Consider the following 21,152-nt stretch of genomic DNA (forward strand, 5'->3'; position numbering starts at 1 on the left):
GGAAGGGAGGGAGGGAAGGGAGGGAGGGAGGGAAGGGAGGGAGGGAAGGAGGGATGGAGGAAGGGAGGGAGGGAGGGAGGAAGGGAGGGAGGGAGGGAGGGAGGGAAGAAGGAAGGGAGGGAGAAAGGAAGGGAGGAAGGAAGGGAGGAAGGAAGGGAGGAAGGAAGGGAGGGAGAAAGGAAGGAGGGAACGAAGGAGGGAAGAAAGGAAGGACGATGATCTATAGGTGACTCAAAACTTCAAAAATACCCAACTTTACCTTCCCTAGTTGCGGGATTCCTAAGACCCTATCAAGATAATAATCTCTTTTAGGACTGTAACAAAAAAAGTCATCGGCTTTATAATTTATTTAGCAATATTTTCCGAGAGAGGAGAGAGAGAGAGAGTGAGAGAAAGAAAGAGAGAGAGAGAAAGAGAGAGAAAGAGAGAGAGGGGGGAGGGGAACTAAATTAGTAATAGTTCTACCAGCTCCAAATCACCGCCAACTGGCTTACTTAAAGCGAGTAACCCCCCTCCCAATATTCCGTATATATCTCTCAAAATAATTAAGGATAAAAATGAAAAGTATAATGCAAATCTAAGTAATTCTTACCAAATCTTTTAACCATTTGAATCTCTGATTTTGTTTTCATATTTAAATGTATCGCTATCTATATCTTTAAGTACAGACATCCACAAATATAAGCATATATCATAATAATGGAATTGAATCAAAGAAACAAAAGGTCACAGTACAATGTATAATTCTAAGCCAGTTTAAGCATCAAGCAAGGCCAGAGAAACACTCTTAGCTTTTAATGTTGCCCAATATTCAATTACTTAGACCCTCCATGAAGTTCTATAAGAATGTGATATGAGAAAGAAAAAAAAAATCAATCAGCTGAGAGTCCTGAAATTTCCTATACTTCTACTTTCCAGTGAAGCAGATGGTAGGGTCAAGGAGTTATTCTAGGGAGTGATACACCAGTCTAAAGCATACTAATAACAGAAGCTACTCATAAAGCTTGTAATTCTCTGAGAGGAAAGGAAAACCAGTGTACTAAGCATTTTTTTTGTGTGTGTGTGTGTGTGTGTGTGTGCAAGTGCCTACTGGGAGGATAACTGGAGAGTGAAGAAAAAATTATCATAATCACCCAGAGTTAATTATCTCCTTCAGTAAACAGGAATTTAGCAGAAAGGAAGTTAAATGAGAAAATAGATAAGGCAAAATACTCACAGAGACTATGCAGGCCAGAGAAATGGAGTACTCCAGGAACTCAATTGAAATCAGCTCTCCAGCTGGATGTAAAAAAAATACTTTGACCCCCAAACCATGAGGCTCATGTTCCTCTTAAAGTCTATTGGTAGAATGAAAATTCATGAGATGGATTTTGAGAGGTGTAACAGGAAGACAGGGAGTGAAAAACTGTATGAAAAAAATTTACTATGGTCAAGTAAATTTTTAGGATATCCTCCATAAAGAATGTTTGGAAACCCAGCTCCATGGTCTACACAAATGTGAGTAGTTTTCTTAAGTCAGTCAATAGATAAGAGTAATCACCCTGTAAAGTAGACACCACTAAGTACCCATGTCAATTGGATAGAAGTTTAAGAAAATTAATATAGCAGTATGGTCCCTTCTTCCAGATGAGTCAGAAACTGTTCAGTCATAAATTGTTATCATTGGAAAAGTGCTCAGACTTTGAAAGTGAATGTGGAGTGGCAGACTGGGGATTGAAAAGATTACAGGCAGTAAGTGAAGGCAATTAATAATCAATTAATAATTAACTAGTAATAATTAATTAAATTATTAATAATAATGATTTTTATTAACCAAGTCTCATGAAATTTTAAAGACACATCACTTGAATTTTGTCTTTTGCTGACTCTTTGAATTTTCAGGATGCATTTAAATTCACTATCTATTGTGTTTGTTGTATTTTTTTTACAGATATAATTGAATTCCTAAAATAAATAATGCCATTTTTTAAAGGGAGTTAACAATTCTTATCACTTGGGAAACAAACAGTAAAATTAAACGATTTATTAGATTATCATTTAGGAAGAGTTTCTAGATAATAACTGGAAAATAAGTAAATTTTTTGTCACCCTGAAGCTGAAGATTGCAAAAGTCTTCTTAATATCTTAAGTCACAAATAAGAATATACTTAGACCCAATATACTCTTGACATCTCAAGAACACATGAGCATCTTTGCAAGTCATAGAACCTGATTCTCTACAATGTAGAATTTATTCAAATTAGCACACTACTTCCAAAAGCTTCAATTTCTTTAAAACCCTTAGCTTTTTCTTAAATTCATTTTTATAAATTAATACAAATTACTCACAGACATGAAAAAACACCAAAAAAAGAACACACAGATGTTTGACTTGAAGTACACATCTGTTGGCAAGTGAAGAAATTTTATGTGTGCTAGATCACATCTGCCCCTTATTTTTGTTTTTATGGTAAACATTATAACTAAAATGATATTTTACCACTTAAAATAATAATAACTAGAAAGTGAATTCTATTTTAAGCCAAATGTTTCCTATTTGTAATGTTTAATCAATTGAATGCTATTAACATTATTAGAAGAATTGTGTTGCAATACAATATGTCATCAACTGACTAAATTTATTGTTATTAGGAGGCTAGATTGTAATTAGAATCACTTTCTAATTACATATCTGCATATCTTTCTATTGATATAAATAGCTACATTATTTTCTTGACACTGCATAGAAAAAAATCATAATTTAATGCTAACTATGGCAACCTGTGAAAAGTCAGTTAAATCAAACTAAATTAGTATGTACCAAAAAACAAAAAAGAAGCTCACAATTGAAGGGGTATTGCAATTCAGAGAATCATGTTAAGTGCCACAGATATACCTACTTAACTGATATTTATTAACTTTGTGTATTTTTTCTTGAACTATCCAAGAATATGTTTAAGAAGATCATATTTTTGCAATATCTTCTTCAAATTTTTATTTTCTGTAGTCTAAATACGTAAGACTTTAAGTGATAATACACTTGGAGTTAAGATTATCTAGAATAAAAGTCCAAAATCTCATTTTAGAAAATTGATGATTTTTATGAATAGCGTTTTTCACATGACAAATGGAATTAAATGAAAATTTAAAAATAGTCCACACAACAAAGGAAATAATAGATTAAAGGAAACAAATTCATAATATATATGTGTATTTTTTTTTGGCCAATCCTGGGCCTTGGACTCAAGGCCTGAGCACTGTCCCTGGTTTCTTTTTGCTCAAGGCAGCATAGCACTCTGCTACTTGAGCCACACTGCCACTTCTGGCCGTTTTCCATATATGTGGTGCTGGGGAATTGAACCAGGGCTTTATGTATGCGAGGCAAGCACTCTTGCCACTAAGCCATATTCCCAGCCCATAAACTATATTTTTATAAATACATTTGTAACAAAATATGTAGTTAAAATTATGTAATAATTTATGTACAATAGGCTCTGTACACGTTTGCTTTGAGATCAAATTTTGAATTGGATAAACTAGTAGGATAAACAATGTTTGCTTGGCTATATATTTCCCTTCAAAAGTGTATTCTATTATTAACTTAGAATTGTAGTGCTAGTTTTCTTTTACTTAAATCTAAAGATTTATTCCATGTAACCAAAGAGACAGTTTTTGAAAGCACCCTTACCAATTAAAATTTTTCTCCTTTTATGAGAAAATAAGATTCTTCTTGTAGAATTTATGTATGTTTGTGCATGTGAATGCATTGGTGTCCATTTGTGCATAGGTGTATTTGGGTATGTATATGGATTTGTTTTGAGTAAGGATTATCATTTGCATGCATTCTCTTAGATAGTTCTTTTTTTTTTTTTTTTTTTTTGGCCAGTCCTGGGCCTTGGACTCAGGGCCTGAGCACTGGGTCCCTGGCTTCTTCCCGCTCAAGGCTAGCACTCTGCCACTTGAGCCACAGCGCCGCTTCTGGCCGTTTTCTGTATATGTGGTTCTGGGGAATCGAACCTAGGGCCTCGTGTATCCGAGGCAGGCACTCTTGCCACTAGGCTATATCCCCAGACTTCTTAGATAGTTCTTAACATGAACATGTACCCATGAAAATCTTTATTCATACCATTTAGAACTGTATAATTAATGTCAATATTAAATATAAATATATATATATGAATACATGTGCATATATATTTGTATAGTTCTTAAACTATTTCCTTTGTGTTTCCTTTTTCATTTTCAAGGCATTTATATACTTTGAATTTCATTTATATAGGGTGAGAAATGAATATCAACTTTCATTGTTCATCTGGTATTCAATCAACACTTATTCAAGAGACTATCCTAAACAAAATAAACATTTCTGACATTTTTAATGAGAATCTGGTGTATTCCTCTGGTCTTGTCCTAGGAAGTTTCTCTAAAGTGTAACTCCCAAGTCTGTGTATCTGCAAAGAAGAAGTCTTGACACAATGCCAGAATCTAGCATAAATTTGAACAGTCAATAAGTCTCCTTGAGCACAGCTCCATTGTCTTCTGAGCATCTGGGCAGCTGAGATTGGAGAAATCAATGCTAGAAATGAGATTCATAAGTGGGCATGTATGAGGAGGACATGTCTATATGATCCCATTCACCTTTTTTATTCCAGTTCAGTTTACTTTTATAACCCTGAAGCCTTACATAGGTAGGTTGTGTCTGAGTTGGGACATATCCACAAAGAAGTCTCAATGCAAGGCATTTTATTCCGTTAATACTTCTAATCTCCTTAGCAGTCATACCCTCTTTGTTGACAACTTTATATGCACTATTTTTATGACTTATCAGTGCAGTACTTCAAGTCTTCTATTTTGCTTCATGTTTCGATCCTCATCATAAACTCATTAATGGACACTGTGACGTTATTTCATTTTTTCCTTCGGTCCCTCCCCACCCTTCAGTGTATCCCCTGTTGTCATTGATCTTTTCTTTTGGCATCCTGTGTCTTGTACACATGTGTATCTGAATTGAGGATGGGAAAGGGAACAACAAAATGGTGAGACAAATGACAAAGTGTTAATCAATGCAACAGCTATACTCATACTCACAAGACACTATTGTGGAAATGAATTTTACAACTTGGGTGATGAGGGGAGCCAAGGATGAGGGAAAATGGGAGGCATCAAGCAAGGGAGTAGCAATGTTCTACAAGAAATATACTCATTAACTTATGTAACTGAAATACCTCTGTATATCACTTTTACAATAAAATTAAATTTTTAAAAGGGTGGGCTCATGTGGTTTTGAACTAATTAACATTGGGAAAGTAAAACAACAACAACAAAACTCACAGCCAGTATTATCCATGACATATTCTGAATGTCATTTCCTTTATGTCTCACACCAAATTAATGTGTCTATTACTTATAATGTCAGCCTCAAAATCTCACAATAGAGAAAAATATAGAGAAATTACATGCCACGGTATCACATGAAGGGACTCTAAAATCCCCAATATCATTTTCATTCCTTCCTGAAAGTGTATGAGCTGTTTTTATTGTCTGTATCTCTACAAGCATCCTGTTCTGTGCTTCTTCATGCTTTCTCAAAATCTTCTCACATCAGTTTTGGGATTCTCTATGGAGCTCAGATTTTTAAGCATTTCTGTGTCAACTAAGTTACCAAAAGAACATATGTGCAAGTATCATTTTAGTATGAACCCTAGTACTGTTGAGTCAACTTTACATATAAATTTGTTTTATGTTCACTATAATCAAATACCGAAAACATGAAACTTAAGAGAGGAAGGTTTCAGCAGGACACACTTTCAGAGATTTTGATTCTTAATGACAACTCTCTATTCATGGACTTACAATGCAGTAGTTGTGGTAGAAGCACACACCAAAGTTAGTAGTAGCTTGTTTAGAAACTAGAAAACAGAGAGAGGGAATATAGCATAGATATTATTGCCAAAGATATGCTATCAATGACCTTTTGCAGTTAACCTGGCTCAAACTTCCACAGTCTCATCACTTCCCACTAATAACTTCACATTTGAAACCATCAATGGACAAAACCATTTGTTAGGTAAGAGCCCTCAAGACCCAGTCATTTCTGAAAAGGAGCTCAAAAATAAAACCAGAGTTGTACTTTAGTTATCTCACAGATACTTCTGAGTCTAATGAACTTGACAATCAAGATTACCCAAAGGAAAGGTAAAAAAAAAATGTTCAAAAAGCATGTTTCTTTAAATTTATATATTTTCAAATTATTATATAATATAAATAAAATATATATTAAAATATAAATGGTAATATATTCTGTGTAGATATAATATTTGACATATAATATGTTTGGATATTAAAGCATTGTTTTGTTTTTCTTATTAGAATCTCTATATTATGATAACCTTAAAGTAGTAATACTCTAAAATAAAATTTTATGCTCATAGTCCCAGTATAAGAAATAAAATCTTGGGAGTCTCAGCTACTGGGAAAGTAAAGATCAGGAAGACCAATGTTCAATACTGCCTTAGACCAAATAACAAGCCAAGCATGGTGGTGATTGCTTGTGAATCCACCTACCAGGGAGAATATACCTAAGGTGGCCGCTAGGCAAGTGAAACATTTCCTACTCTGAAAGGTGTGGGGCTTGAACTTGGGGCGTGAGTACTGTTCCTGAGGCTCATTGTTCCAAGAGGCTCATGCTCTACCATGTGAGCCATGGTGCTGCCTCTGGTTTTTGAGTGGCTAGTTGGAGACAAGAGTCTCACAGTGACTTTTCGGCCCTGGCTGGTTTCTAATCCAAATCCTCAGATCTCAGCCTCCTGAGTGAGCCACCAGTGCCTACCTGAAAGTTCTTCTTTTACATACAATTTAGTAAATCATATTAAAAATCAAGTTAATATCAATATCACCCAATGTATTACTTTTCCCTAGATAATAATACATACCGATATATCATTTTCAATTATTTTTTTATAAATGACAAGTTAAAATGACATGCCTGAATATGATTATTAAATTTTATTTGAAAATACAGTGTTTAACTGAATGCCTTAAAGAGCACCAACAAATTTTTCTTGTAAGTTAGAGAAAAACATTTGATTATAATATATTCACTTTATAGTTATGTTATAATAAAATTTATTATAAAGAGTGATACTAATAGTGGCTACCAAAAACCTTTCTTCAATTCTTTAATTGTGACAAGTCATCTGTGTCATATCAATTGTTACAAAAGCTAAATTGATTTTCTTAAGTTTATGTCATCCCCCAAAAGAAAGCCATAATCTAGAATGATGGATTTTGTTACATTAATTTAATGGAATGGCATTAAAGTTAAATAAGAAGCCAGTACTAAGAAAGATAAATTCTAATTGTTTCCTATTAACTTCAAGTCTGTCGTTTCTCTCTGTGAATGTTCAATCTGATACTGATGACACTGAAAAGATCCTTTTTTATCAGCAGACAATATAGCATATAATTGTAATATCAAAATATAAAAGCTAGAACTGGGTGTTTCATAGACAAAGTAGAGACAAACAGGAGGGTTTTAAAGTTTAATTTTAGGTGCTATGAATGAACCATATGTTCTCACCACCAGCATCTGTTAGCAACGGTGATCAGGTTAAGTACTTTTTTTTACAACATATGAAAATATTTTGAATTGCTGCTTTTTTTTACGTAGGTGGAGGCTATGCAATAAACAAAATAGAATGTGTTTGTTTTATTTTGAAGATCTTGGTTGGGCATTCCTGAAATTCGCTTGGAACATAAAATCCATTTTTTAAATTAGTAGTATATATGAATGTTATGTTTCCTAAAATGTTCTTAACATTCTAAGGAAATTTTGAAGCTAGATTGTGAGACATAAAAAAGACAAGTACCATATGTTCTTTCTCCTATGTGAGATCTAAAAATGTTGACCACATAGACATTGAGAATAATATCATCATGGTTACCAGAACAAGAGGGAATAGGAAAAGATAGGTGAATCCATACTGAGTAACAATTAGAAAAGGAAAAGATTCATGGGTGTGTTTTTGGAAGTCAGTGTGAGTGTCGATAAGAATAATATAATTTAAAATTCGAAAAGATAGAATAAATTCTTGTTTAAGGAAATAAATATGCTTAAGTTGAGTTGACATGAAACAAAGCAGTACATTACTGAATGACACACAAATCCTCATGCAAAAAGTAACCTATACAATATTTGCTATTTTGGTACTTTGCTATGATTAGTAAAAGATGAACAAACCTTAAATGAATGACTATGTAGGATAATATATGCAGATGAAAAGATTAACACTTAGATGTTCAACCATCCAGACTTTGCAAACTAAAACTCCAGTATGATGTCATGATCTATGAGATGCCTAAAATATAAAGTTATGATAACATCATGTAATAGTGATGACACCAATCAATCAGACCATACTTTTTCTTCTGGTAAGTATATTAAATAGTGCATCCATTTAAAATTGCAGCTTCTTATAATACTGGAGTTGCAGCTGAAAACAACCAGGCAATTGCAATTAACACAGTATTCCCAGAGAAATAAAGACCAAAACTCACCAAACTACCTATACACAAATATTCATAGAAGCCTTGCATGTACAACCAAAAAATAAAATGAATACCAATACTCATCCATGGGTGCTACCTCTTTGAATGCCCCACAATCAATATCATTATTGCAGGAGAGCATGTCTTAGAAAATAAACAATTTGACTTCCTCTTTACTTTAACCATGGAATGACACACCACGCTGGCAATTTCCAAATACAGGTTTTGGTATGGTTCTAAAACAATAAATCTCTACTTGTTAGAAATATAAATAGATAAAAATGAAATAATTACTTGTGTTTTAAATGTTCAGAGTTCCATATAATAGATCTTTTCTTACACAACACAGTGTGATTTAGATTTATGGCAATTTGAGATTTCACACAGGCCATTTAAATGCTAAAAATCAGAGACTACTTAAACTTCCCATTGTTTGCACTTTTAAAGTACATTCTGGCAAATATGTAGATTTCTTATCTCATGAGCTAGCTATATAGTGGAGAAGACTTGAATGCTTGAGGGGTGATCTTTGTAGGACTAGTACTTATGATTAACTGTTGTAAATTGCTTATGTGAAATAGTTATTCTCTAATATTGATGCTATAAAACTGAATGAATTTTGGATGGATAGTTGTTGGAATTCCTGTTTAATAAAATTGTACTTACAAACACTGTATGGATTATAAAAAATAATTACAAAACAAACTACATTAAAAATGAAAATAAATAAGTGACTATTGTTTGCAGATTATTTTATAAGTATATTGTTTATAATTATGATTATATATTAGTAGTATAATATAGAATACAGACATAGAGTCATAGTATTGTATTATTATTATTTATTTATTTACTTATTTTTTGCCAGTCCTGGGCCTTGGACTCAGGGCCTGAGCACTGTCCCTGGCTTTGTGCTCAAGGCTAGCACTCTGCCACTTGAGCCACAGCACCACTTCTGGCTGTTTTCTATATATGTGGTGCTGAAGAATAGAACCCAGAGCTTCATGTATAGGAGGTGAGCACTCTTGCCACTAGGCCACATTCTCAGCCCTATTAGAATTATTTTAATAAACCCATGAAAGAGAGAGAGAGAGACAGAGAGAGGAGAGAAAAATAATATATAAGCTTTTCCAAAATTTTTGGTGAACTTGAAAAATAACCCATTTTTCATATTTTCTTTTTGCATCTTATTTACAACTAGCTGACCTCAAATAGCAAAAATCATAGCCATGAGTTGTGTTCTCAATTTTTCACCTAATTCAAACACTTCTGTACTATAGCTTCTCAAATCTACTTAAGCAGATTAATTTCATTTAACAGTCTTTATTCTATCTTTTAGAATTTTAAATTATGTTATTCTTATTGATAGCCACACTGACTTCCAAAAACACACACACAAGAGTCTTTTCCTTGAGTTACAAAAGATTTGCTCTATTAATATCATCTTGTGTTAAATTACAGCCCTGTGAATTGTCATTGTTATGTGGTGAAATATCAACCCCCCAAAAGAAAAGAAAGAAAGAAGGAAGCAAGGAAATGAAAGAAAGAAAGATTGAGAGAGAGACACAGAGAAGGAAAGCAAAGAAGGAAGGAAGGAAGGAAGGAAGGAAGGAAGGAAGGAAGGAAGGAAGGAAGGAAGGAAGGAAGGAAGGAAGGAAGCTGAAGCTTAGAGGTAGGGTTTTCTGCTTAGTTTCTTTACAAATCTCCAATGTAAGTGTCATCCAAGGTTATTATTCCAACTGGGGTTGAAGGTCATCGTCTAGGGTTTTCTGCCATTGGTAGTCAGTAGAATTGCTTGGATGGATGATCTTAGCTCCTGAATTCTCTTTGCCATTTCCATTCTCTCCACAGTAAGGGTATTTTCTCTTGCTTTTTCTTCCAAGCTCAAGAAGAGTATAAACACTTCTTCTATTTCACTTCTGTTCCTTTTGTTGGACACACTTGCTTAGTCTAGACCAATTTAGGATGATCTCTGTGTTGATTAACTTAAAGTCAGCTGATGAAAGACTTCAATTGTATCACCATAATATATTTATCCTTGCTACATAATGAAGCATAATCATAGTTATAATATGCGTGTGTGTGTGTGTGTGTGTGTGTGTGTGTGTGTGTAATCTACACATCGATGGCAGAAAGGAAGGAAGGTTTGTATAAAGCATTAATAATGGGGAACATAGTTGTTTTTCTTTTGCAAACCTTGCCGTCCAGTATGCTTCTCATAGGACTTTAAATGATATCTCTATAAACAAAATTACAATTATGATAATTGTTTCAATTGAAAGTGCTTCATTTATGACTGATTATACTACATACTGCTGAAGTCTAGAGGCCAGATGGACATTTCAAGTTCTACTTATAAGCATGTCATGTTGCTGTCCAAGTAAATGTCAAGTTTGGGATTTTGGATGAAAACTAAGCACAATTAGTCAAGTGTTCTCACATATTTCAATCTAGTGACAAATGTGAGAGAATTTACACAGCATATCAGAAGATAGAAGTTCTCTTTCAATTCAGTTAGAAGTAAATGCAGCTAGAAGTTTTTTAATGCTACTAGGTTTTTAAAAATTGAGAGGTAAGGCAGAGTTGGAAGCATCATGAGTTAATTATTTGGTTCCAGGAAGCCTGGTTTCTAGAGTCATCTCTTATAAGCAACACATAGTTAACAGTATCCATTCTGTTTTTTAGCTTTTGTTCAGGCACTGAATATTGGTAATTAATTCAACATTTTATTGCTTAATTGTACTTAGGTCAATTTGATGATGGTTTAGAATTTGGATATGCCACTATTATGTACATATGTATGTATATATGTACATATATACACACACGTGTATATATTTATTATATGTATATGGATCTTTATATATGTACATGTGCATAAAGTTAATGAAAAAGCAAGGAAAACATTCTTAAGCTTTATAAAGATTAATAAAAATTAACTGCCACCACTGTTTGTTTTTTTTAAAAATAGCATGAGAGATGGAATATATAAAAAGTAATTTATGATATGGAACTGACCTCTAATAATACTCACTTTATTGTAAGGTTCATCAGGCTAAACAGTTTTTCATTCCATAAACGAAGCATGCTATAATGATGTGTTCCTTAATGTTACATTTATTCAATATTCTTTTCAATTAGCTAGATGGAAATTTGTTTTTCAATATTTAACATGCCTTGAGTGCATACTGCCAACTTAAATCCTTTAGTTTTGCTTTAAATGATTAACATTGCACTCAGATTCATCTGAGTATTTGATTTAAACTTCCTGGATGGGCTGTGATGCATGCTGTCAATGAAAAAATAAAACTAAAATACAAAAACAAGCCTCAGCTTTGAGATGATTTTGCTATGGTCTCCACACCAGAACTGATCCATCTGCTCCCAATTTCTTTCACTTTACAGTTCACTAGTATATATAATGTGTGTGTGTGTGTGTGTGTGTGTGTGTGTGTGTGTGTGCTTGATCCAGTCACATTTTGCCTTCTACAACAAGCTTTGTTTACCTTTCAAAGGCAATAAGAAAGTCAGTCTGTTTTATTCATGTTTCTTCACAAAGAAGATCAAGGAAAAGATAGAAAAATGTTACTGTAGATTTCTTTAAAATTTCTATTCTATTCTTTTATATTTAATAAAGAAAAAAATAAATACACGTTAGCTCCTAATATTGTCTTATTTGGAGTTTAAGGAGTATATTTAATTCTACTTTAGATTTAATTTTGATTGGTTTAACATTGCAATACAGGCCAAATATCTGCATGGTATCTTATTTATTCTATACCATTTGCTCTTTTGAATTCTATACATTATTGTCTATCTACTGCCAAAACATTTGATGAGAAATTCAAGCAGGAATAATCCTAATGTCACTTCTTATTCAGTCTGACATCTCTGAAAATTTTTCTGTAATACTTGTAGTGTGATACAAACTACAGATCAGTGTAATGGGCCCCGATCTTTTTATTCCTTTTCTTAAGAATTATAAATAAATATGAACACACGATAAGTAGAATGGTGTTCTCTAGCACCATCTAGCTTATTTTTTGAGCAATTCACAGCAATAAATTTATGTCTTTATGGCCACTAAGGAGTAATAATTTTAGATAAGATAGCTCCTAAAGTCTATAAAGATAGGTCAAGTTGACTAAGTGTTTTAATGTCATTTTTAGAAATTACTATATGAACACTTGCTTTCTGGTAGAATTAACCTTTGCATTTTCAGTCTTGTCACCATGTCTTAAGACATAATTTTCTTGGTGCTAATTGCCAGAAACACTTTATTTCACACAGGAACATTATTCTGTTTTCTTGTCTTTCACTTACTGTTAATTACCAAAATTGTATATGGATCTTCATTAAAGACAGAGAGTAGTCTTTAAAAGTACTCACAGACATTCTTCAAATTGTGCCATGGAACATATATTATTGACATAGTCCTGATAGAAAGCTTTAACTTATCTAGGCATAGTTAGTATGATAATGTACACTTAGGTGTTCATTACAAGGAAACAAGTTTTACTGCTTAACAAAGATTTCCCTAAAGATAATATTTCAACGAGTTGATATTTTCTAGTGGTTTACAATTCTGTCAATCTACATAAGTGAATTTGTTTCTTTGTGGCTATCATTCTTTGTTTTATTTTATAATATCTCTATAGTGGTGTTTATTTCTGCTCCTTCCTTGTACAGCATTTAGTGGAAAGAAGAAAACCCTAAGGCAAGTTACACACTAGGGTAATAAGTTAGATAAGAACACATGATAAATGATCATGGAACAAAAAATAAGACAGAGATTCCAAAACCAACTAAAGTTTTACAAACTAATATTAAAGCTATGTAAATAAACATCATAGGTATATATGAATAAATATTAATATTACATATAAACAGACTGTGTTAAGTAAATATTATTATACACTTCACCTTCCGTAGCTGTGCTTCTAGATTTTGAGATGCAGTGATATATATATATATATATATAATATCTACAAAAACTATTTTCTCTGTTATAATTGAGCAGAATTTTTATGACATTATTTTCCAAATGTTTTAGTGTGATAAATTCCAAAATCCTCCATGAAAAAAATTATATTCCCCTAAATGAAGGATGAAAATCCCCAGATACTTGTTTCTATGTGGATCATGGATCTGGGATCAATTCTCTATAGACCTGAAGAGAAAACTATGCGGCATTTATAATGATAGAGTACATTTATTCACTTCAGGTGGATGCAGTGACAGAATTCATTATCGTTAAGAGTTGTATGATCTGATCTACTCAGGTGTCCGAGGACCATGGTTCAAAGTCAGTGCAGACAGGAAATTGTGAGAATCTTATATCCAATAAAGTACCAAAACTGCTGGAAATGAAGCTTTGGCTCAAGTAGTATATCACTATCTTAGAACAAAATCAGCTTAGGGACAATACTGAGAACCGGAGTTTAAACCTCCAGACCAGTAGGGTTTTTGTTGTTGTTGTTGTTGTTTGTTTGTTTTGTTGGGTATTTTTGTTTTTGTTTGTTTTGTTTTGTTTAAAAGAGTGCCTTGGGTTCAGCAATCTAACGTTGCCCTTCCCTTCCCTAATTCAGATAAACATATACAATACAATGCAATGCAATACTAACATGACAACATGCTGGAAATTTACTGTACAATTTAGGTGTGGGGGGAATGAGAGGAGGGAAGGTGAGAAAAAAATGAGGGAAGGGTAACATGTTTCACAAGAATTGTACTCATTACTTACATAAAACTGTAAATAACTAAAAATGTGTAACTTTTTGCTGTAACTACTATTTTTCCATTTTTTGAAATAAAATATAGTCTAGATAGGCTTGTGTAGTAGAAGTTTAAAATAACATGCAAGGGGATTATTCTGTTTAGTTAAACTCTAAAACTGTTCTTATACATGTAAGGAATTAATTTGTAATGTTATGTGTCCATGTACTAAGCAAATGTTTATTGAATGAATATAATTTGTTTATCAGTGGCCAGGATTTGTTGATACACAGTAGAATGTTCAGAACCTTATGATATGAAACATCTTGTTAACTTCATTTGGATTTGTAGAATATGTAGCCTAGATGTGTGTGTGTGTGTGTGTGTGTGTGTGTGTGTGTGAATGTGTGTACATGCATGTCTAATGTGAATAGAACTAAGTGCTATTTAGGGAATATTATTGGCATAATAGTGACATTTGCTTTTGTTTGCATTGATAAGTAGTAAGATAACATTTAAAGAGAAAACTAAGGTATACTTAATTACCTACAGATAATTATATATTATATTCTAGGAAATCAGACATATATTTTGAAGATTAGTGAAGTGTTTTCATATTTGAAATGCTAAAACTATTTTGTTGTTTCGGCATAAAGAGTTAGGAGGCCTGATGATCTAAGGTTCATTCACAATCACTTGAGACATTTATATAGAGAACTCCCTTTCCTCTCCTTTCTTTTTTGTCTCCATCATTCTGGATAATTTTCATTCTCCCTTCTTTTGCTTTACTTTCATATCAGTATTCCAGGTGAGAGATAGTGGTAGCTTATATGTGGGAAGCATAAGGCATATTTGACCTATGACATAAGACATATAGATATGTGCAGGTTCTAAATAAATTAATAGGTTAAATGAATGCTCTGAAAACATACATTTGAGATGATCTAGATAGTTTATCTAGGTTGATAAGTGATAGATAGTGCCTCATTGAATATTTAAGTGTAAGTCTTGGCTTTTACAAAATGGAGAATTAGATGAAGGTGCAAAGAGGTAAACTTTATTTTTGGCTCTTTCAGTTTTGACATATTTATTTTCTGAGGTATGAAGTAAATAGTTATTGATATAGATATCAATAGAAGTCAATATAGGAAATACAGCTGGTTAAACCACTTGTCTAACAATGAAAATTGCTCCATAAAAAGAAACCTCAATAAAAATAATATTCTTATACAGTATGCATTTTTAAGAAGAGGAGAAAATACAGATCATATTTAATATTTAGCATTTAAATGGTACATTGATGTGGGGTACCTGCTCTTATCATAGCTATTTGGGAAACTGAGATTGGGAGGATCACAGTTCAAAGTCAGCCCAGTCAGAAGAGTTGATGTAACCCCTTTTAACCTATAGTTGATAGTAGCAGTATATGCATATCATCTTAAGTGACAAGTAAGTCTGAAAATGAGAAGATTATAGTTTCAGGCTGGAGTGGGTAGAAATATTCATGAGGGAAGCTGGATGAGGTATTGTGTACTGTGATCATAGCTTGTATGATAAAACTGAGTGAGAAGATTGTGGCTCAGGAGTGGAGGTGGGTAGGAAGTGCGACCCTATCCTAAAATTAACTAGTGAAAAAGAAGCCTGGAAGTAAGTCTCAGTGGTGCAGCTCTAGCCTAACAATGATAAGGTATTGAGTTAAAAATCTAGTACCACCTGAAACAAAATCAAGGTTTCCTTTAGAAACTTAATACAAATAAATAAAAGCAATAGCTTTAACATGAATAGACACACTAATTTATCTTTTAGTGGACAGTTTATTTAGTGATTAACTATAGATGCAGAAAATAAGAGAAATGAAATATTCAATATATAATATCTTTGAAATTCTGATACCAGGAATTTTTTATTTTTCTTGCTTAAGTTATTTCCCCTTTATATTAATTGTATAAAAGCACCTTTCTCCAGTCATCTATTAAAAAATTTCTCTCCTGTATAGCCCTTGCCTTCACAAGAATTAGATTCAAGAACCCATTGATATATAAGTAGGAGTACATACGGCCATAGTGGATAATGGTTAGCTAGAAGCAATGTATAAGCAAAGCAGCCTACAATGCAAAATACCTAATTTGCCACCCTCATCTAAATGCGTAGAATTTTCTGTTCTAGCTTTCTTTGCAGGATTCAGCTACATTTCTGTACTTAATGTAATTTAAAAAAAATATTGCTGATAGCCAGACTTGTCATCTCAGCATCTGCATTATTTGTTCTTTCATTCATTCCCTATAAGATTAAAAAACAATAACAAGAAAAGCAACTATCAATTCTTTATCCTGAAGAAAAGCCTCAGTTTTACCCTAGGTTCTGCCAACAAGCAAACAGATCCAGAGTCTTTGCTCATATTTATTCAAGATGCCAAGATCTGTTCCTTTAATTGTCTCAGCTTGGGAGCCAAGAGTGCATAAAACAGCTGATGACCAGTGAGTGTATGGCAAATAGGTAGCAGAGATTTTCCTTCTGTAAAATGCAATGCTATATGAAGTGTCTTTTCAGTTAGAGACTCGTCTCTCTGGAGGAAACCAACACAATTGGTACTGTTAAAACTCATTTACTATACAAAACCACCTTCCAGATGGGAGCTTCTGACATCAAAAAGTGCCTGAGGCACAGTTGTGACTGTAAAGAGGTACATGTGAATGTGATAGGGTAAGGAATATATACATGTATATATAAGATAAGGAATATATATATGTGTGTGTATATATGTGTGTGTGTGTATGTATGTATATATATATGTATATATATATATATATATTAAATAGGCAACCGAAAAAGCATTTAGAAAATAGAGTCTTTGCAAATCTTTTGAGATTCAGTAGCAATGTTGTACTTTTCAGTAAGCATAAAAAAATGCTATTTTGTTCACTTGAACATGTGCTAAAGATGTATTTAGGTCTCATTGTTTTTCTACAAATGTACCACATTGCTTTTTTTTAAGCACAAAATGCTTCAAATTTTTGCCTACTTTGTTCATAATGTAATCTTTTGTTTTGAGGAATATTATATTTCAAAAGCTATGAATTTAGATTATATTAAAGATGGATTCTAGAATTAAAGTTTGTCTGTTGTATTTGTCCTCATACATTTAAAGTATAAAACTAACTCAAACATAGGCAGTAAACTAGTTCCCAATAAGGTTACCAAGAATATATATGTATATATATATACATATATATACAATATGCATATTTTTCATACGGAGAATTTTTCTAGGATATTACAGAAAATTTATATACATAAACCTACATGCAAAATGTGGGAGGGATTTTTTATTTATAGCATATAGAATTCTGTCAACTGAAAATGAATTAAACACTAATTTTAGGACCTGCACCTGGAAACCTGCTGAAGAAAGTTTTTTTTTGTATATTGGACCTGCATAGTGATGTTTCAATTACTACACCAAATTCCTGACAAAAATGGCAAAAACTTAACAAGTGAAACTATTCAAATTAAAAACCATCTCTATGATAAATGAAACGATAAACTGAGAACATAATCTATGTGAAAAGGAAGTAATGATAAATCAAATATTTGACATTGATAGATAGATAAATATATATTTTTCTATTGAGTTCCTGTATGTGTGCATATATATACATACGTGTGTATATTAACTCTCTATATTATTTTATACTATATATAGATTAGATAGTCTATATAGGTATTACATTACCTATAACACAATATGTATACCATAAATCTCTATAATATGTACTTTATATAATTATAGATATATAATCTATACTATATTTATATCACATATATTATGTTTACATTACACATAATTTATAGCATGTAATATATATATTTATATCTATATCTATCTATGTATCTATATACATGTCTGTCTGTCTACTGGAACTCAATAGCAAAAGTGAACAAAGACAAAAGGAAATGGAAGAACAAAATGCTGAAGGAATGGAAAACAGTATGGGAGGGAAAAACTAGGTGAGAGCAATGGAAGGGGGAAGACCATCTCAAAGGAAATGCACTCTTTTGTAATTATCAACACTTGGTAAATCATCTTTATAACAATATTTTTTTGTCTGAGAAAAAAGAACTAAGTAGAATGTTTCACATAACAATGGCCAAGATGTACCTGATAAGCTGCTCAATATTGCTCATCAACAAGAAAATTCAGTCAAAACCAAAGTGAAGTATTATTTCATTCTCACAAAAATTGCTGTTATCAAGCACAAGATAGTAATTATTGGCGAGGAAGAGGATAAATGGGAACGGTGGCATACTGTTGTGAATGTAAGTTTGAAGCTTTATAGAAAACAGAATGTTAGCATTACACAGTTTAAGAAAAGTGATGTCGGGCTGGGAATATGGCCTAGTGGCAAGAGTGCTTGCCTCCTATACATGAAGCCCAGGGTTCAATTCCTTAGCACCACATATATAGAAAATGGCCAGAAGTGGCGCTGTGGCTCAAGTGGCAGAGTGCTAGCCTTGACCAAAAAAGAAGCCAGGGAGAGTGCTCAGGCCCTGAGTCCAAGACCCAGGACTGGCAAAAAGAAGAAAAAAAAAAAAAAAGAAAACAAAAGTGAAGACAGTCACCTGGTACTGTCCCAGTAAGATTGTCAATTTTTAGTTATACCTGTGCTCTGTTGTTCCTTGCAATATTATTCACCAAAGACAATATGTGGAAACAATAGGGATTTCCATGCATGTATGAATAGAAAATGAAACAGCGATAGTGTGTGTGTGTGTGTGTGTGTGTGTGTGTGTGTGTTGGGAGGGGGGATTAATGAATTGTATCCAGCCTTAAAAAAGGAAGTATTATTATTCATAATAACATAGGTGTACATGGATTATACTATGTACCGTGGATTAAGATAGGTATAAAATTAAAAAAAATACTATATGAACTCAGATACATGTAGAATTATTATGTTAATAATTATTTATTATTGTCAAAGTGATGTACAGAGAGGCTACAGTTTCATATGTTAGGCTTTGGGTACATTTCTTGTACTGTTTGTTACCTCCTCCCTCATTTCCCCCTCTGCCTCCCCCACTCCCTCTTCCCCCATGAGTTGTTCAGTTGTTTTACACCAAATGGTTTTGCAAGTATTGCTTTTGGAGTCTTTTCTCTTTTTAGCCTTTGTCTCTCAATTTTGATATTCCTTTTCACTTCCCTAATTCTAATACAAGTGCATACAGTATCCAGTGTACTCAGATGAGATACAGTGATAGCAGGGGTACAAACCACAGGAAGGGGATACAAAAAGTGAAGTGAGCCAGACCCAAAGAAACATGGACTCTATGGTTTGCCTCATAGGGAATAATTAGAACAGGTTTAGGCTAGTCACAGCAGAGGATCACAAGAGCCTAACAGCTATGCCCCTATGAACACATGAGATGATGCTAAGTAAAATGAACTCCATTTTATGGAAACAAGTGTTATATCACTGTTGTAATTACTTTCAACATGCCATGTTAAACATGTAGAATTATATATAAGAAATAAAGGAACACAGCAAGGGATTAGGACAGATTCAGACATATGTAAGATAATGAAATAGAGGGAAATGAGCACATGCAGGACTCAAGATATATGTAAAATTAATAAGATTAAAAATTTATTGTAAAGAAATATCACAACAAATTATTTTTTCACCAGAGCTTTGCTAAAAGAATATGTTCTAGGTGAATAATGAGGAGAAACTGAAACTAAAGGGATAACTTCAGAGGTAATGATATGTTCATTCTTTACTATGGTTTCAATTTCATTATGTTTGTGTGTGTGTGTGTGTGTGTGTGTGTGTAATATTTATTATAGTTTCATATATTTAATTCATCTTATGATAAAACCATATGTACATATATTCTATTGATTAAAAATTATTCAAAACTGCTGAGAATGTGGCTTAGGGATAGAGTGCTAGCCTAGCATGCATGAAGCCCTGGGTTTGATTCCTCAGCACCACATAAACTGAAAAAGCCAGAAGTGGTGCTGTGGCTCAAAAGGTAGAGTGCTAGCCTTGAGCAAGAAGAAGCCAGGGACAGCGCTCAGGCCATGAATCCTAAGTTCCCAGGACTGGCAAAAAAATAATAATAAAAAAAACATATATACATATATATATACACACAAAACTTCATAAATTTTATGTTACAGATGGAGGGATTTTAAACAAATATGTCAGTGCTCTATTGTGCATTTATAAAGGAAACAACATTAATAATCTCATTGAATGCAAACATTCTTCTGGATTTGGGCAATACTTCTTCACTGTCATTGTAAATGAAATATAAAATCCAATAAAAGAAAGTTTGAGTTTGATAATCTGAGTGCACATAATTTTATGCTTCTTTTGGTATTTTTTAAAATAAACATTGTGTTCTGGAAATGAATAGATTAACAAGAAAACAGTTAGTAGACCTGAAGAGATTACAATACCTATATTAGGAAAATTTATTGTTAAAAAATGGAACCCCGTTGAGTAATAAACATACAACATCTATTGTTTCTGGAATATCTGATTGTTAACATTAAGATTTCACAATTATTGACATAAGTAAAAAGTCAGTTTTTAGGAAAAGTTATTTGAAGAATGGCTATAAGCATAGAGTGTAATTCATAGATTTATTAAATGAAGTGCTGATTCACAAAATGTACATTCCACCTAAAGTGACATGAGGATTTATTTTAATTTTATTATTAGGTGATGTACATAGGGGTTATAGTTCATTAGTAAGATAATAAGTGCAATACTTGTTTTTTGTTTTTTGTTTTTTTCTTTCTAGTCCTGGGCCTTGGACTCAGGGCCAGAGCACTGTCCCTGGATTCTTTTTGCTCAAGGCTAGCACTCTGCTACTTGAGCCACAGCGCCACTTCTGGCCATTTT

This window comes from Perognathus longimembris, chromosome 3 (assembly GCF_023159225.1).
Source record: "Perognathus longimembris pacificus isolate PPM17 chromosome 3, ASM2315922v1, whole genome shotgun sequence".
NCBI classification, from domain to species: Eukaryota; Metazoa; Chordata; class Mammalia; order Rodentia; family Heteromyidae; genus Perognathus; species Perognathus longimembris.